We start from the raw sequence: 18,675 nt of genomic DNA, 5'->3' as shown, positions 1-18,675 counted from the left end.
ATGGGTCCTGATTCAGTGCGGGTGCAATGCGTTCACCTCAAGCATTGCACCCACGCGGAAAACTCGCCCGTGTGAAAGGGGCCTTAGGATATTTTTTCTCTATTTTCATTCTCTCTCTCTCTCTTTTTTTTTCCTTTTTTTTTTCTTCTGTTCTGGCTCCCCCATGCAGAGATCGGAGGCGATGTAGCTTGTGTGCAGCAGCCCCTATCATAGTGAATGACAGGAGGCTGCTGCTCAGTATTTCCTATGATATTTCCTATGGAGCCCTTGCCTGTAATAGGGCTCCATGAGAAACTAGTAGTTTTCTCATAGACTCTAATATTAATGTATTGGAGTATTTAAGGATAGCAATCTTATAATTGCTTAATGTTATAGTTCCCTATGGGAACTATAAAAATGTGTAAAATGTAAAAAAAAAAATATATAACGTTTTTAAAAATAAAAAAAACACTAAAAATGTTTTTAAAAATACATCATGGGTATATCCATGTGCAATAACATCCATACTATAAAAATATCTTCCCCATACGGTAAAAAAAAAAATTCTAAATGGCAGATTTGCCATTTTTGGATGCTTTATTTCCCACATTGTTTTTTTAGAAAAGCGATCTAAAAGTCCTACACATCCCACAAAGGTATCAATGAAAAGTACATATTGCCCTACATAAAACAAGCCACTGCACAGCCCCATACACATAATTACAAAACTTAAAGGGGTCACAATATGGCAACAAAAAAAAAATAACAGATTTTTTCCAAGTGTTTTATTATTTTATCAGTATCAAAACACAAGAAAAAGTATACATAAAAGGTATTACTAGTTTCATACTGACCTGTAGAATTAAATTACCAGATCTATTTTATCGCACATCGAACATCGTAAATAAAAAAAAAAAACTGTAAACATGTGTTGGAATTGCTTTTATTTTTCAATTTGGATTTTTTTATCTCTTCCCACTACATCATATGCAATATTAAATATTGGTGTTGGAAAGTAAAACGTGTCCAGCAAAAAATAATCCCTCACACGGCTATGTGAATGGAAATTTTTTAAAAAAGTTATGGCTCTGGGAATGAAGTAACGGAGTCAGGGGGCACACCAAATAGTATACGGAGTGCAAGGGGCGGTAAAAAGAGCATTAAACAATATCACCTGACCCAAGAGAGAGTCACCAGAACCACCCCATAAATGCACATCCTACAATAAATCTGTATCAAAAATATATAAAGTTTATTAGACACACCAACAGACTCATTAAAAAATTGTATACAATTAGAACAAAGTGCGGTATGTAATAAATAATATGTAACCAGCACATACAGGTCCACTGAATTGCCCCACCATAGGCATATATGTTATAAACCAGCATATAAAAATCCAATGTAGAGCATAAAGCAAATATAACATAAGGTAAGACCACTAAAAATGCAGACAGACCTAAATGGGGTCAAAATGAGAGAGCCAAACCTACATGAGCAGCTGGTTCAGTGGACCTGGGAAAATGAGAAAGCGCCCAACGCGTATCGCCGGAGCAATCCGGCTTCCTCAGGGGTAAAGAGCCAAATGCTGGGGCATCACCTTATATGGAGTAATGAGTAGAGTTCAAATAACATTAACCTGTGCAGCAAAGAATCAATAAACGCCATGTACAAACATGCAGGACGAGGCATGAACGGAAACCGGAAGTAGGAAGTCCACATAGTTAGGCCTCTTTCACACTGACGTGTGCGGCCCGTTGCCGTATTGCGGCCCGCAAACTGCGGGCCGCAATACACGGGCGCCGTTCCGTGGGCATTCTGCATCACGGATGCGGACCCATTCACTCGAATGGGTCCGCAAATCCGGAGATGCGGAATGGTACGGAACGGAACCATGGAACGGAACCCTACGGAGTGCTTCCGTGGGGTTTCTTGCCGTTCTTCCGTTCCGCAAAAAGATAGAACATGTCCTATCTTTTTGCGCAACGGCCGGATCGCGGACCCATTCAAGTGAATATGTCCGTGAGCCGCTGTGGCTGCCCCACGGACTGTGCTCGTGCATTGCGGCCCGCTGCACGACCACGGGCCGCACACGTCAGTGTGAAAGAGGCCTTAGCAGGTGGAACGCATATGCGTTCCACCTGTCAAATCACAGCCATACATTAGAAATAGCAGGGGATCCGGTGGTACCAGACACTCTATTGAAATACAGTAGGCACATATATATAAATCAATATTATTATTAGTGGGAGCCCCAGTCTGGAAACAGACACACTGCAGAGTGTCCGAATGTGCAGCGATCCAGCACCGGATGCGAGGAGCACATGACCGGAAGCCGGATGCCGCAATGGACCGCATGGTGGAACGTATCGTGCGCTCCACTGCAAAAATAAAATGCAAAAAAGTTAAATAAAAAAATGTCTGGGGTAGAAGGGGTTAAACTCACAAAGTGTTTAACCTGATGGAAAAAAAAATAAAAAATGCTGCTTGTTGAGACCAAGCATCCAAAAATGATGCCTTAATGGGGCAGATCCTTGCCCCTGTTCAACCACACACATATTAATGTCAGAATAAATAGTAGCTTGTTCTGCATAAGAGATCATAAATAAAATATATTAACAGGGGCAGAATGCTTGCCTATAGTTACATGCACATGCTTACAATGTTAGAAGAAACAATGGCTCATTCTGAAGTAAAATATGCCTTCTCCCAGGAGCAACAGCAGCACAGTGTGGATATGAAAAGGGTAAAGTGTGTAGGAGTAATTGTGGTAGCAATAGTTGTAACATGCTTGATGCAAATTGGTCGCTTGTCGCAATTTAGCAACTGATCATCTATGTGGTTTCTCTCATCCAGGCTCATCAGTTTTAAGATGGCACTGCAACACTACTCCCACTCCCTCCTTTATACCTGAGGGGGGGGGGGGGAGGGAGTGGGAGTTGAAACAATGCTTTGCCCTGTTTCTGTTGGGGATAAGAGGAAGCTCATTGAGATGGATGTGGAGGGAGGATGTGGAGAAGAGCCTGGTGTAAAAACCAGACCAGCACAAACATGGAGGTGTCAATTGGCCCGTTACTGTGGTGCTGCCTCACTGATGCTGCACAAAGCATTGAGCAAGTGGGCCCTGAAAGACAAGCATTGTCTCTAGCCGTAACAGCTGCTCCACTTGACCATGGTGGCATGCACCTTGCCGTACAGTTAACATTTCTAGGAGTTTCTCATGTTTTCCATCCACCACATAAGAATACAGTCATAGATTTTTTTCCTTTAAAAAAAAATAAAAATAAATCTCAATTGGACAAAATAGAGCTTGCAGATGGCAACAGTTTGGATAATGCAGGCACAATAGAGAGAACAGATTGCTGGTGGGACAATTTTTACCAATTTGGGGAAGACCTGAAACTTCAATAGTAGTGTTTAGCAAATTGAAGTTAACAAAGTGGAATTTGATCCAAAATTCAGGAAAATTTTGATTTGCCACAAATCCGAATCCAGTCCTTGTGAAATCATATCCCTATAAAAAGCCTCATCCTGCCCGGTCTCTGCCATTTTTACAGTGAACTGAGCATAAGGACAGATGTGACAAGTGCTATAGGGAAAGTCATTTACCCTTTCCTCTCTATGACTAGTCCAACATTTTGACTCCTCATACTGTTGCCATCTTCACCACTCTGTGACTGGGCCACTATGTTGACTCCTCATGTTGTTGTTACCCTTCCCACTACGTGACTGGGCCACTATGTTGACTCCTTATGCCTTTGCCACCTTCACCACTCTGTGACTAGGCCACTATGTTGACTCCTCATGCTGTTGTCCTCCTCCCCACTCTGTGACTGGGCCACTATGTTGACTCTTTATGCTGTTGTCACCCTCATTACTCTGCGACTGGGCCACTATGTTGACTCCTCATGCTGTTGCCACCCTCATCACCCTGTGACTGGGCCACTATGTTGACTCTTCATTCTTTTGCCACCCTACCCACTCTGTTACTGGGCCACTATTTTGACTCCTTGTGCTGTTGATATCCTTATCATTCTGTCATGGGGCCACTAGTGTCCCTGCTTGGCCATGTTGACATCACTGCCTATTTTTCCGTTCTTCTAATTAATCGGAACAGAAAAATAACCGCAAAAAAATTGGGTCCTGTCGTTTAAGGGGACATAAGGCCTTTATCACATGGTCAGTATTTTGCATCAGGATTTGCAGAAGACATGCAAATATGTCTATCACATCTCTGTTTTGGATACACTCCTTTTTTTGACTTATCAATACTGATCAAATACTGATGCAAACAACTGACCAAATACTGACAATGTGATAGAGGCCATTAAAGTCCTGCACAAGGATCATTTTTTTCATCAGAATAAAACCGATTTTAGAGGCAAATGGTCTTGACCATGAGGTCTCTAACACATGGTCAGTATTTTGCATGCGTATTTGATCATGATTTGAAAAGCAGGAGTGGGTCAAAAACACAGAAGACATGCAAATATTCTTATCATGTGTCATCTCTGTTTTGGACCCACTCCTGTTTTATTTGGCCTTAATAATACTGATCAGTTACTGACCAAATACTAATCCTGTGAAGGCGGATGCTCAAAACACAGGATCCGTTTTTGGGGGATTGTTCTTCCGACAGATCAGAGGAAGGGAAAAATAAACAGTGACATCAACACAAACTTACTGCTGAGACCCTCTTCACTCTGTGATGGGGCCACTATTTAACCACTTCAACCCCCCTAGCTGAAACACCCTTAATGACCAGGCCACTTTTTACACTTCTGCACTACACTACTTTCACCGTTTATTGCTCGGTCATGCAACTTACCACCCAAATGAATTTTACCTCCTTTTCTTCTCACTAATAGAGCTTTCATTTGGTGGTATTTCATTGCTGCTGACATTTTTACTTTTTTGTTATTAATCGAAATTTTACGATTTTTTTGCCAAAAAATGACATTTTTCACTTTCAGTTGTAAAATTTTGCAAAAAAAACGACATCCATATATAAATTTTTCGCTAAATTTATTGTTCTACATGTCTTTGATAAAAAAATGTTTGGGCAAAAAAAAAATGGTTTGGGTAAAAGTTATAGTGTTTACAAACTATGGTACACAAATGTGAATTTCCGCTTTTTGAAGCAACTCTGACTTTCTGAGCACCTGTCATGTTTCCTGAGGTTCTACAATGCCCAGACAGTACAAACACCCCAAAAATGACCCCATTTTGGAAAGTAGACACCCTAAGGTATTTGCTGATGGGCATAGTGAGTTCATAGAACTTATTATTTTTTGTCACAAGTTAGCGGAAAATGATGATTTTTTTTTTTGATTTTTTTTTCTTACAAAGTCTCATATTCCACTAACTTGTGACAAAAAATAAAAACTTCCATGAACTCACTATGGGGTCACTTGTGGGGTAGTTATACTGCCCTGGCATTTTAGGGGCCCAGATGCGTGAGAAGTAGTTTGAAATCAAAATCTGTAAAAAATGACCGATGAAATCCGAAAGGTGCTCTTTGAAATGTGTGCCCCTTTGCCCACCTAGGCTGCAAAAAAGTGTCACACATATGGTTTCGCCGTACTCAGGAGAAGTTGGGGAATGTGTTTTGGGGTGTCATTTTACTTATACCCATGCTGGGTGAGAGAAATATCTTGGCAAAAGACAACATTTCCCAATTTTTTATACAAAGTTGTCATTTGACCAAGATATTTATCTCACCCAGCATGGGTCTATGTAAAATGACACCCCAAAACACATTCCCCAACTTCTCCTGAGTACGGCGATACCACATGTGTGACACTTTTTTGCAGCCAAGGTGGGCAAAGGGGAACACATTCCAAAGAGCACCTTTCGGATTTCAAAGGCCATTTTTTTACACATTTTGATTGCAAACTACTTCTCACGCATATGGGCCCCTAAAATACTAGGGCAGTATAACTACCCCACAAGTGACCCCACTTTTGAAAGAAGACACCCCAAGGTATTCCATGAGGGGCATGGCGAGTTCCTAGAATTTTTTATTTTTTGTCACAAGTTAGTGGCATATGAGACTTTGTAAGAAAAAAAATAATAAAAAATCATCATTTTCCGCTAACTTGTGACAAAAAATAATACAATTCTAGGAACTCGCCATGCCCCTCACGGAATACCTTGGGGTGTCTTCTTTCCAAAATGGGGTCACTTGAGGGCTAGTTATACTACCCTGGCATTCTAGGGGCCCTAATGTGTGGTAAGTAGTTTGAAATCAAAATCTGTAAAAAATGACCGGTGAAATCCGAAAGGTGCTCTTTGGAATGTGTGCCTCTTTGCCCACCCAGGCTGCAAAAAAGTGTCACACATGTGGCATTGCCATACTCAGGAGAAGTTGGGGAATGTGTTTTGAGGTGTCATTTTACATATACCCATGCTGGGTGAGAGAAATATCTTGGCAAAAGACAACTTTCCCTATTTTTTTTATACAAAGTTGGCATTTGACCAAGATATTTATCTCACCCAGCATGGGTATACCTTGGGGTATCTTCTTTCCAAAATGGGGTCACTTGAGGGGTAGTTATACTGCCCTGGCATTCTAGGGGCCCTAATGTGTGGTAAGTAGTTTGAAATCATGTGTAAAAAATGCCCTGTGAAATCCTAAAGGTGCTCTTTGGAATGTGTGCCCCTTTGCCCACCTAGGCGGCAAAAAAGTGTCACACATGTGGTATCGCCGTACTCAGGAGAAGTTGGGGAATGTGTTTTGGGGTGTCATTTTACATTTACCCATGCTGGGTGAGAGAAATATCTTGGCAAAAGACAACTTTTCCCATTTTTTTATACAAAGTTGGCACTTGACCAAGATATTTCTCTCACCCAGCATGGGTATATGTAAAATGACACCCCAAAACACATTCCCCAATTTCTCCTGAGTACAACGATACCACATGTGTGACACTTTTTTGCAGCCTAGATGCGCAAAGCAGCCCAAATTCCTTTTAGAAGGGCATTTTTAGACATTTGGATCCCAGACTTCTTCTCACACTTTAGGGCCCCTAAAAAGCCAGGGAAGTATAAATACCCCACATGTGACCCCATTTTAGAAAGAAGACACCCCAAGGTATTCAATGAGGGGCATGGCGAGTTCATAAAAAAAAAAAATTGGGGGCACAAGTTAGCGGAAATTGATTTTTAATTTTTTTTTCTCACAAAGTCTCCCTTTCCGCTAACCTGGGACAAAAAGTTAAATCTTTCATGGACTCAATATGCCCCTCACGGAATACCTTGGGGTGTCTTCTTTCCGAAATGGGGTCATTTATACTGCCCTGGCATTTTAGGGGCCCTAAAGCGTGAGAAGAAGTCTGGAATATAAATGTCAACATTTTTTTACGCATTTGGATTCCGTGAGGGGTATGGTGAGTTAATGTGAGATTTTATTTTTTGACACAAGTTAGTGGAATATGAGACTTTGTAAGAAAAAAAAAATAATAATTTCCGCTAACTTGGGCCAAAAAAATGTCTGAATGGAGCCTTACAGGGGGGTGATCAATGACAGGGGGGTGATCAGGGAGTCTATATGGGTGATCACCCCCCTGTAAGGCTCCATTCAGACTTCCGTATTTGTTTTGCGGATCCGATCCATGTATCCGTGGATCCGTAAAAATCATACGGACGTCTGAATGGAGTCTGACAGGGGGTGATCAATGACAGGGAGGTGATCAATGACAGGGGTGTGATCAAAAACAGGGGGGTGATCAGGGAGTCTATAATGGTGATCACCCCCCTGAAATTGATCACCCCCCTGTAAGGCTCCATTCAGACGTCCGCATGTGTTTTGCGGATCCGATCCATGTATCCGTGGATCCGTAAAAATCATACGGACGTCTGAATGGAGCCTGACAGGGGGGTGATCAATGACAGGGGGGTGATCAATGACAGGGGGGTGATCAGGGAGTCTATATGGGTGATTAGCCCCCTGAAATTGATCACCCCCCTGTAAGGCTCCATTCAGACGTCCGTATGTGTTTTGCGGATCTGATCCATGTATCCGTGGATCCGTAAAAATCATACGGACGTCTGAATGGAGCCTGACAGGGGGGTGATCAATGACAGGGGGGTGATCAGGGAGTCTATATGGGTGATCACCCCCCTGTAAGGCTCCATTCAGACGTCCGTATGTGTTTTGCGGATCCGATCCATGTATCCGTGGATCCGTAAAAATCATACGGACGTCTGAATGGAGCCTGACAGGGGGGTGATCAATGACAGGGGGGTGATCAGGGAGTCTATATGGGGTGATCATGGGTGATCAGGGGTTCATAAGGGGTTAATAAGTGACAAGGGGGGGGTGTAGTGTAGTGTAGTGTTTTGTGGTACTTTACTGAGCTACCTGTGTCCTCTGGTGGTCGATCCAAGCAAAAGGGACCACCAGAGGACCAGGTAGCAGGTATATTAGACGCTTTTATCAAAACAGCATCTAATATACCTGTTAGGGGTTAAAAAAATCGCATCTCCAGCCTGCCAGCGAACGATCGCTGCTGGCAGGCTGGAGATCCTGTCTCTTACCTTCCGATCCTGTGAACGCGCCCGCCTGCGTGCACGCGTTCACAGGAAATCTCACCTCTCGCGAGATGACGCATGGATGCGTCCAGGAGCTGACACTTCAGCACTTTATGTGCACCATAATTTGCAGCTTTTTAATGCCACAATAGTGACATTTTTTTTTTATAAATGTCCCCTGAAGTATTTTAAGAATACAGTAAAATGTCAGTTACACAATATTTTATTTCACACAAATACACGTCTGTTCTTTAGTATACAATTGTTCTAAGCAAAAAAGTAATGGGCTCATTTATCAAACTGGTGTACAGTAGAAAGGGCTTTGTTGCCCATAGCAACCAATCAAATTCCACCTTTCATTTTCCAAAGGAGCTGTCAAAAATGAAATGTCAAATCTGATATGTTGCTATGGGCAACTAAGCCAGTTCTGGTTTAAAAATAATTATTATTTATTTTGTTAAAAATTATTTTTAATTCATCTTTTCCCCCCACATGTTATATGTGTGTCAGCGGGAATATTAGGTTATCCACCCCAATGGCGAGCTCCGGGCGAATCTCGTCCTGTGGAAGAGATTCATAGACAATGTGATATTTATTTGGGGGGGGGGGGGAGAGTAATTAAAAATATTTTTTAACAAAATAAGTAAAAATGAATTTTACCTGGAATTTGCACCAATATTTATTAATAAGGAAATGATTTTTTTAGATCTCACAATTTACATTTAGGAAGGTAAGATACAGACAAAAACATACAATAAACCAATGAATATAAATAGTTTTATTTCGTGGGATAGTTGCAATCTTCCTCAATGACCGGAAAATATTCCAAAAAAACAATTTATGAGGATCAGAAGGAATTGTACAAAAAAGGAGGAGTATCAAATAGAGGCAGATAGATTACAACAAAGATTGGAACAGAGAGGTTACAATAAAGAAAAATTAATAAAACTAAAGGAATTGGTAGGAATATTAAATAGACAGGATTTAATGAACAAAAAGAAAAAAAACAGGAGAATAATAACAAAGAGGCAGAATTCTTGGAGATACCGCCGATTATGACGCAATACAACTGTCAGACAGCAATATAGAGGAAGATCATTAAAAAACATTGGGAGACCTTGAAAAAAGATAACATAATAGGGAAATATATTTCAAATAATCCCAAATTCATATACAAACAGGCAAGAAATGTGGGCAGTCTAGTAGCTCCTACAAATAAATGTGTAAGCAAAAAAAAAAAGAGAACCAGACTGTGAGTGGGGTAAAAAAATAAGCAACACCACAAGCAGGCTTTTTTTCCATGTGGTATATGTGGGGTGTGCAAAAAAAATAATAATTACCAGGAAACAACATACAAGTATGCAAATAAAACATTTAATTTCAGGAAATCTGGTTACATACAGTATATGAGACCATATCCCTTGTAAAAGCCAGGGGTCATATATGCAACAACATGCCCATGTAAAAAAGTATATATAGGACACACAAAAAGAACATTAAGTAAGAGAATAGGGGAACATTTCTCTAACATCTGGAGAAAACATAAAGGTCATCCCCTTCTCAAGAGATTATAAAGAGAGACACGAGGGAAATAGTAATGGTACCACATTTAGTGGAATAGAGATAGTTAAAAAAGACAAAAGACTTCATAAAAAAAAAATGGCCCTAGCAGAGACACGCAGGATTTTTAATCTGAACACATTAGTACCATTATGATTGAACTCAGAAATTGAACTGTTCACTTTTGATCAAATAAATGTTAGAAAGCAGAAGATATGAGGGGGTTAAATGAAGGAGGAGAAATGGACCTATATATTCAGGAGACTGAATTGGCATCCCAGACGAAGAATAATGTTTTATTCGAAACGCGTTGGAGTAATTTTGGTCCTCCTAACTATCCATAGCTCAAATTGTGACGTCACACAGAGCTCCGTGTGAGCGCGAGCGAGTAAGCTTTTCAAGGGTTTAGCCTCCCGAATCCCCCTCATGTTGATGTGAGAGCAAGAGAGAAAGCACGAACATACAGTCGAATAAACAAGAACCCAGAAACAGGTACTTACTAGAGTTGAGCGGACACCTTGATGTTCAGGTTCGACGGGTTCGGCCGAACTACATAAAAAAGTTTGAGTTCGGGATCTGAACTTGACCCGAACTTGACCCCGGACCCGAACCCCATTGAAGTCAATAGGGGCCCGAACTTTTGAGCACTAAAATGACTGTAAAAATTTAATGGAAAGGGCTAGAGGGCTGCAAATGTCATCAAAATAAAGTTAAGAGCATGTCAAGTGCTCTGCAAACAAATGTGGATAGGGAAATGACTTTAAATAACATAAAATATGTAAAAATGAAAATTAATAATCTTTATCTAGGAGGACGAGGACCATATGGAGTAGGAGGTTGAGGAGGCGGTGGATGTGGCGGTGTAAGTGGAAGTGGCGGTGGAGGAGGAGAAGGTAGCCTACACTGCTTTTTGGTTTAATTTTAATATTTTTTTTTTTATTAGGGTACACCCCAAAACATTGGGAAATATAACCCTCCAGTCGTGCTAAACACACGTTCAGACAATACACTGGCTGCAGGGCAGGCCAGCACCTCCAAGGGGTAAAGGGAAAGCTCAGACCATGTGCCCAATTTGGAGACCCAGAAGTTGCAGGGGCTGACCTGCAGTCAGTTCATGTAGGCGTGTGCATACTTACTGCCCCACCATGTCGCACGTCCCTGTGATGTTCACGATCCAATTTGATATCTGCTCTATCAACTTTCAATGTTCTTTTATGCGCCTACCATGGTGATCACGGGTGACGGGGAATCAGGTTTCCAGGGGAGCGTGAGAAAGAGAGACCACATCCAAAGGAGGATTCATTTTTTCAAATTTAAAATTATAGAGCGTAAATATGGGACAAAGTATTAAAGCGTAAAAGTGGGACAACTTTTAAAAGTTTAAGCATTGAATGAAAGGATGTGTCGCGCATCAATTAAGGAAGAATTTCTTAAATTTTATTCCCTGTCAACTATGCAGAGCAAGGGTTTCTATCCGGCAAAATTAAAAAAATGTCACCTGACAATGTAATTGATGTTTTTTTTTGTTTTTTTTTATGTTCCTGTCACCTATGTAGAGGTGCCCCAGTGACATACACCAACCATCCATTTGGATATCTTCTCTTATCAAATTTTGATGTTCTTTTCTGAGCCTACCATTTTGATCACGGTTATCGGCGAATCAGGGTTCCACGCCGGAGAGGAAGCATGAGAAAAAGACACCAAATTTAAGGGAAATTTATTAAACTGTAAAGTAGGTAGAGGAGGGGTATATTACACCCAAAAATTGGTTAATTTGACCTTAAAATTTAACTGACAAATGTTTTTTTTTTTTTTTTTTTTACTGGACTAATAGGTATAGCAGTGGTACATCACACCAAAAAAATTGCTGAATTTCACCAGAAAATGTAATTGACAATTATTATTTTTTAACCGGCCTACTAGGTATAGCAGTGGTACATCACATCCAAAAATTGGTGAATTTCACCAGAAAATGTAACTGACAATTATTATTTTTTAACTGGCCTACTAGGTATAGCAGTGGTACATCACACCCAAAAATTGGTGAATTTCACCCGAAAATGTAAGAGACAAATTATAGATTTTTTTTTAACCTGTCTACTAGGTATAGCAGTGGTACTATACACCCAAAGGCCTCATGCACATGACAGTTCCGCTGTTCCGTGATCCGTGTCTGTTTTTGTTTTCCTGTGTCGTCCTTTATTTTTGGAGGATCTCCAAACATGAAGGAAAGTAAAAAAAAAATGTAAGTTTAGTTTGCCATGCAAATGATAGGACAAAACTGATGTGGACGCGTGGACGCGGATGACAATCTTGTGTGCATCAGTGTTTTTTCACGGGCCCGTTGACTTGAATGAGTCCGCAAACAGTTGTCCGTGAAAAAAATAGAACAGGTCATATTTTTTTCACGGACTGGAAACACAGATCACGGACGCGGATGACAAACGGTGAATTAGCCGAGTTTTCCACAGACCCATTGAAAGTCAATGGGTCCGCCGAAAATCACGGAAAACGGAACAACGGACACGGGACTCAACAACGGTTGTGTGCATGAGGCCAAAAATTTGTGAATTTCACACGAAAATGTAAATGACAATTTATTTTATTTTTTACCTGTCTACTAGGTATAGCAGTGATACTACACACCCAAAAATTGGTAAATTTCACCAGGAAATGAAACTGACAAAGTAGTGAAATTATAGAAAATAAAATACGTACAAATAAATAAAAAAAATATTTGATTTATGAAGTGGAGTTCCATATGGAGTAGGAGTTTGAGAAGGCGGTGGACGTAGCGGTGTAGGTAGAAGCGGTGGTGTAGGAGGACGAGGTAGCCAAAACAGGTTTTTGGTTTTAATTACATTTTTTTAAATTAGTATACACTCTGTGAAATATCCAAAATACAAGAATGAGCAATTGCGCTGCAGTATAACAATGGCTGGTTAGTGCCGGTACACATGTCTATTCTGCGCAAGGTACGTACAAGTCCTGAGAGATCCATGCCTGGTTCATTTTAATGAACGTGAGCTTGTCCACATTGGCTGTGGACAGGTGGCCGTGCTTGTCTGTGATGACGCCCCCTGCTGTGCTAAACACACGTTCAGATAATACACTGGCTGGAGGGCAGGCCAGCACCTCCAAGGCGTAAAGGGCAAGCTCAGGCCATGTGCCCAATTTAGAAACCCAGAAGTTGAAGGGGTCAGACCCGTAATTCAGTACATGTAGGCATGTGCACACATATTGCTCCACCATGTTGGTGAAATGCTGCCTCCTGATAAGACGTTCCATATCAGCTGGTGGTCCTGGTTGTTGTGTCGTGCTGACAACGTTTTTCCACATTTTGGCCATGCTAACCCGCCTTCTGAGGTGCTGGCAGTGCCCCAGCTGCATTGGAGACCTCTTCCTCTGCCTTCGCCTTGTGCTTCCACTGTGCCCCCGCTGTCAGGTGGAAATGCCAACAGCAGCGCGTCTACCAGCGTGCGCTTGTACCCGCGCATCTTACGATCACACTCCAGTGAGGGAATTAAGGATGGTATGTTGTCGACGGCGGGATGACGTGAACACAGCACGTCTCGCTCTCCCACGCCGGCCTCTTCCCCTCAGGCTCCCGGCTTACCCATCAGCTGATTAGCCGATGCTGCACAGCTGACGCTGAAGCATTGATGCGCTGAGCGGCGTCTCTGTGCTGGATGCGGCTCCTGGATCCTGGATTACCTTACTTGCTGCTCATCGGTGCTTGGGTGCTGGACGCGCTGTACGGGACCCTCCGCTGTTTTTCTTGTGCTGTCGGCTCTCCCTTCTGCTTGTGCTTGACTTCAGCTGCTTCGCTGCTCCGGGGACCTCCTTTCTCCTTTCCTCGTTGGCTGGCCCTTGTCTCTTGTCTTCTCCCTGCTTTGGATCCGGTGACCACGCTGTTCTGCCTGCAGGCTTCTCCTCTCCTGTCTCCCTGCAACCTGGACTGCTGGCCATTTCTGGACACGTGAGAACACAGCCTTGGTTGACCTTGTTTTCGTATAGTGCTGGTTTTTGTGTTGCCGAGTTGCTGGGAGGACGTATATTCTGTGCCTTGCCTCTTTCCGCTTTCCCTTTGCGGTGCCAGGTGGGGGGGGGAGGAAGCGGTTAAAAGGGGGAGAATAAGGCGAGAGAGAAGCTATAAGGAGGAAAAAGAAAGAAGCAGTGAGGTGTGAAATTAACAGGGACAAAAGGAAGGAAGAAAAAAGAGAGAAAAAAAAAAAAAGAAAAAAAAAGGGGGGGATATAAAGAAACTGGAAATTTAATAAAAAAGGGAGAGAACCAGCCGGAAAAAAAAAAGGGAAGAGAATGGCCCCAAAGCGACGATCAGTGGACTCCTCGGCTACTAAATTGGGGTCTAAAACACCAGAAAACAAGATCGATAAGTTTTTGAAATCACCCTTCCCTATTGAAAAAAATCCATCTAAAATTAAACCCTCTGCTAATGTGAAGAAAAATGCTAAAACGCCCCAGTTTGAGGAACCCTCTGAGGACGGATCAATGGAGGCAGATCAGGAGACTGTAGAGGAGGGTTGCCCTATACAAACGCGAACAGAATATGATCCATTGGTATTAGATAAGATCCTCTCTGCCGTGGAAAACAACGGCTCCCTGGTGCAGGGGATGTCCACCCAATTGGGCTCAGTGCAGAGCGATATCACCCTAATCAGGGAAGATTTAGCAAAGATCCGTGACCGAGTTCTCAATGTGGAAAAAACTGTTGTTTTACTGCAAACCGATATAGCCACATTAAAATCTCAAACTTTGCTTCTCGCCTCAGAAAACCAAGTGCTACAACACAGGCTGGAGGACCTTGAGAATAAGTCAAGGCGGAACAATGTTCGTGTAGTTGGTTTCCCGGAAGGGGCTGAGGGCCGGCAGTTAGAGGAGCAACTCAAAGATGTCGTCACACACAATCTAGGCAGCGAGAATTTTTCTTCTATGTTTCAAATAGAAAGAGCTCATCGAATACCAGGAGGAAAACCTATTCCAGGGAGGCCGCCGCGCACAATGTTAATGAAACTTTTATTGTCCGTTGATAGGGATATGATATTAAGAAGAGCTAGAGAATGTACTCCCATTGAATATCAGGGCTCTAGGTTGCTCTTTTTTCCTGACTTTGCTCGTCAGACTCAGGAAAAGAGACGCAATTTTATAGAGATAAAGAAGCGCCTGGCGCTAAAGGATATTAAATATTCTTTACAGTACCCAGCGAAATTAAGAGTGATCTACAATGGGACTTCCTTGTTTTTTGAAACACCACAACAAGCGTCAGACTGGATCGATCAAATAGGCATTTGAAATCGCGTAATATTATGTTTGAGGGGATGCTGGGGGGTGGGGCTTGGCTGAGGGAGAGTGGCCGGGGGTTAGAGGTTCGCTGAGCAGTTCGGGCGGATCAATGGAGAGGGGGTTGGGAGGGTGGGGGGGGGCTGGGAACACACCTTGCAGGCGGGTTTTTTTTTTTTTTTTTTTTTTTTTTTTTTCTTTTCTCTTCTTTTTTTTGATTGATGTCTATTAGAATTGTATCTTGGAATGTTAGAGGGCTTGGGGAAAGGGTTAAAAGGCAAGCTATTATGGATGCAGTAAAAAGATATCTTCCAGCAATTATATGTATAGTAGAAACTCACCTTACTAAAGAAACCCTGCGCCGTCTGACAACGGGATGGCACTCCCAGTCTTACCACTCCACATTTAGTGGATCCTCTAGGGGCGTTTCAGTCCTGATTCATAATTCTGTAGACTTCATCCTTATAAAATCCTACATAGATGATCAGGGTAGATTCATTTTCCTACACGGCAAGCTGTATGGCCACAGTTACATTCTGGCTTTCTTTTATATACCCCCTCCATTCTCAATGTACCCCCTGACTCAGCTATTGCTTTTTGCTGAAAATAGACCAGAATGCCGGTTAATCCTGATGGGAGACTTCAATGCGGTTATGGACCCCAACAAGGATAGATTTACTTTAGATGCAGATCGGGGGAGGAACCCCTGTAACTCCTTGTTGCCCCAGTTCTGTTTAGAGGTAGGAGTGGTAGATATATGGGAACATCTTGGCGGAGGAAAGAGAGTATTCTCCTGCGTTAGCAGGGGGGGGGAGAGCAATGTCTCGGATTGATCTAGCACTCACTAATGAGAGCAATTTGAGTAATATCAGCAAGATTCGATATGGAGTACGAACCGTTTCGGACCACTCACCCGTACTAATTGAGGTTTGCACTGGGGAGAATAAGGCCATAAGGGGGCTAGGATTCAAGTTGAACCCATATTGGCTTGCCGTTATGGAGAATCCTCAGTCTATTACATTATTGATATCCTCCTTTTGGGAGGTAAACTTTCCCTCTGCTAATATCAATGTAGTTTGGGATGCCTTGAAAGCGTATCTAAGAGGGGTCTTTATCAGTGAGATCGCTGCAGCAAGGAGAATATTTAGGTGTAAAGAGGAGGAACTGGTTAAGATCGCTGCCTCTACCAATGAGTGTTTTACCAGTCAACCCACGGAATATAACAGGGAAGAGATGCAGAAGGCTAGCTGTTGCTTGGAAAGGTATTTATTAGAGAAAGCAAATCATAGAGTATTCTTTAAGGGGCTTAAATATTTCTCGGAGTCTGGACGTCCTGGTAAGCTCCTGGCAAGAATAATTACTCAACAAGATAGGAAAAATCAATCCATCACTTTAATTCGTAATTTAGAGGGGGAAACCATAACAAATTTAGAGGGGATTAGGGATACCTTCTTACATTATTTTGCTCAGATATATAGACCCCCTCCTGTTACGACACCCGAACTGGCGATGCGATTCTTGGAGAGGATTCCACTTTCTACCTTGAATGAAGCTCAGGTGGAATTTTTGGAGGAGGAGCTGTCCCTTTCTGAGTTAAAGGAGGCTCTGGGGTCTATCTCGGGGAGCTCATCGCCAGGATTGGATGGCCTCCCATATGAAGTTTACCGTAGGCATGGTGAGACGCTCCTCCCCCAGTTACTTGAGGTGTTTTCCCAGGCGATCCAGGGAGGGGGCTTACCATGCTCCATGATGGAGGCTCTTATTGTTCTAATTCCGAAAAAGGATAAAGACCCGGCAGAATTGAGCTCCTATAGACCAATTTCCTTATTAAATACCGATGTTAAGCTACTATCAAAAATTTTGGCTAGGAGGCTCTCGCGGGTTATATCCACTATTATCCATCCAGATCAAAATGGTTTTATGCCAAGAAGGGGCACCCATCATAACTTGCATAGGCTATTTATGAATATCCAGTCCCCGGGGAGCGGCGCCCGCTCCATCCTGTCGTTGGATGCTACTAAAGCCTTCGACAGGGTGGAGTGGACCTTTCTCTGGGAGGTGATGAAAAAAATGGGCTTTGGCCCAAGATTCTTGGCGATGGTACAGCTCCTATATAACTCTCCAGTTGCTAGGATAAGGATCAACGACATGATAACAGAGAGTTTTGTATTAGGAAGAGGTACCCGTCAGGGCTGCCCTCTCTCCCCCCTGCTATTTAATATTTACATTGAACCCTTAGCGGCTAGTATTAGGCAGGATCCGAGGGTGGCTGGCTTTGGCATAATGGGGAATCACGATCGAGTATCACTTTATGCAGACGATATCTTGATTTTCATACATCAGACAGACACTACTCTTCCTCGCATAATGGACCTGGTTGGTCTCTTTTCCGGTCCTTCCGGTCTCGAGATCAACTGGGAGAAGACCGTTCTCCTCCCTATAGATGAACTGCGGGGCGAACGGTATAACCAGCTAACGATCTCAGATTCAATAAAGTACCTGGGGATAACAGTTTCTGCCAAACCACAGGAATATCTACAACTTAATCTGCTCCCTCTGTTGATAAAGCTGAGGGTTAAAATAAAGATATGGCAAAAAATCCTGTCGGCAAGAGCCGACAGAATTTCATTAATAAAAATGGTGGTGCTGCCCCAGGTTCTATATATCTTGCGCAACTCGCCTGTATGGATTGTAGATAAGTACTTTAGATTGATAGAGCGGATGCTCAATGACTTAATATGGGGGAGGAAGCGTGTGAGACTGAAGGTACTCTATTTTTCTATGCCCTATAGTCGGGGAGGCCTTAACCTCCCCTACTTTAGGGGGTACTTTGTGGCCTCTCAACTCTGCCTGTTTAATGAATGGGAAAATAGCCAGTTCTGCAGCAGGGTGGTGAAAGATTCAGGCTTTGCAGATTTTTTTACAGTACTTGAGTCTGACTATTTATTAAATGCATTAAATGGGTATACACTCTTCTGCAGAATGGCCATAAAGTCTTGGCGAAATATAAGGAACTGGTGTGGAGCTGGGGCATCACTTATTTGTACTCCACTGTGGCACAACCCAAAGCTCTTGAATTTAAATGACTTGAGTTGCAGCCAGTATTGGAGGACCAAGAACATTCAGTACCTGCATCAAGTGGTCAGTGGTGGACACATTTTGCCCCTTGCGGATTTAAAGCAAGGGGCAAATCTAGGTGAGGTGGCTTGGTATGCATATTTTCAATTAAGGTCAGCACTTTCTAGCACTGCGAATCGCTATCTTCTTATTATAGAAACTCCTGAATTTTTACATGATTTAATT

This window comes from Bufo gargarizans, chromosome 5 (assembly GCF_014858855.1).
Source record: "Bufo gargarizans isolate SCDJY-AF-19 chromosome 5, ASM1485885v1, whole genome shotgun sequence".
In the NCBI taxonomy this organism is placed as follows: domain Eukaryota; kingdom Metazoa; phylum Chordata; class Amphibia; order Anura; family Bufonidae; genus Bufo; species Bufo gargarizans.
This window is presented reverse-complemented; position numbering follows the sequence as displayed.